The following is a 1,828-nucleotide window of genomic DNA, read 5'->3' on the forward strand; positions in this document are numbered from 1 at the left end:
TTTATGCAACATTTACAGAGATTCTGAAAAATTTTATGTCGTACCAATTCCTTGGTTGACTAGATATAAAGATCTTCTTGGATCAAATGAGAGACTTGCTTTCAAGGTTCTGTGCAGTCTGAAGAAGAAATACATGAACAGTAATGTTCTAAAGCGAATTGATGAAGTTTTTCAGTCACAAATTGATTTGGGAATCATTGAAAAAGTTGAAGATTTTGAAGAATATAAAAGGAAATTTCCAAAATATTTCTTCATTAGCCACAGTCCTGTAATTAAAGAAGAAAGAGATACTACGAAAGTAAGAGTTATTTACATGGCGAATCTTGCAGAAAAAAGACATGATGGCAGTAAAGGCATTAGTCTGAATCAATGTATTCACCCAGGTTATAACAAGAATTTTAAAATAAGTGATGCATTGACCATGATGAGGTTGACAAGTTTTTACTTGGATTTGATATTTCAAAAGCCTTTCATAGATTGGCCATTGATGATGAGAATTCCTCAAAATTTCTCTTTTATTGGTTTAAGGATGTTGAATCTAGAGATTTTACACCAGTTGTGTATCGCTCAAAGCGAGTAATATTTGGGATGTCTGTTTCTCCATATCTGTTGCAGTGCTGTCTTTATAAAATGCTAATATTGGAGACAGATGGTGATACTGAAGAAATTCAGGAATTGAAAAAAAGAATCTTCCAAGGCAGTTACGTTGATAATTTTCTAATTGGTTGTGCAGATGAAGATGAAGTTGAAATGGTTCACAGGGAAGCCAGTACAATATTTGAGCAGCATAAATTTCCATTGCAGCAGTATGTTACTAATTATTCTCAATTTCAGCGTGACATTGACTGTAAAGTTGGCACAGAGACTCCACAAGAGGTTAAAATTCTTGGCATGTGCTGGGACAGATATAATGATATACTAAAGGCCACATGTGTTAAATTAAATGTTGAAGCCAATACTCTTAGGCAGATTTTGAGTTCAGTAATGAGTATATTTGATTTGAATAATACTAACTTGCCTGTTTTAAACAGATGTAAGATCTTCCTCAGGCAATTACAGTCTGATTATGTAGATAAATGGGATACTTCTCTTCATGGTGCTCAGCTAAATGAATGGAGAAACATAGCTTCACAACTCAATAATTGTGAAAGGCTAGAGATACCAAGATATATGGGTAGCAGAAAGTCTAATTTTGATATAATTGTAATGAGTGATGCGAGTAAAAACTTTATTGGATGTGTTATTTACTTGCAGGAGAGAGATTCAAAGTTGGTATCCTTCGTATCTGCCCATAATAAGATTCTGAATAAAAATCTGAAAGGGCGAACTATGCCTGTACTCGAACTCACTGCAGTAGAGTATGCATTGCAAAGGGTTTTTGATCTGTATAAAATGCTCACTTCTTGTATTGTGCCTATTGCAGTTAATGACATAATGTTGTTTTCAGATTCTACGATTGCCTTAAGTTGGCTAGCTGATTATGAGAACTTGAGAACAAAGCTTCAAAAGAGAAGTGTATATGTAAATAATAGAATCTCAAATATTGTCGACCTCTGTAAGTCTACACACTCGGTGAAGTTAGCTCACGTAGGATCAAATGAAAATGCTGCAGATTTCACGACTAGATTAGTATCCTTCTCAAAGTTAAGAAACTCTTGTTACTTGACCGGACCCAAGATGTTACGGGAAGATTTAAATTTACTAGAATGGCTTGTAATTCCTAATCCAGGCATGATTAATGATGTGGATATACCGAAGCTGGTTGTAAATAAGGCAAGTGTTGAAGATATGTCAGTTGGTACAGTTGTTGATTTAACTAAGTATTCTT

This window comes from Palaemon carinicauda, unplaced genomic scaffold (assembly GCF_036898095.1).
Source record: "Palaemon carinicauda isolate YSFRI2023 unplaced genomic scaffold, ASM3689809v2 scaffold2110, whole genome shotgun sequence".
Taxonomy (NCBI): domain Eukaryota; kingdom Metazoa; phylum Arthropoda; class Malacostraca; order Decapoda; family Palaemonidae; genus Palaemon; species Palaemon carinicauda.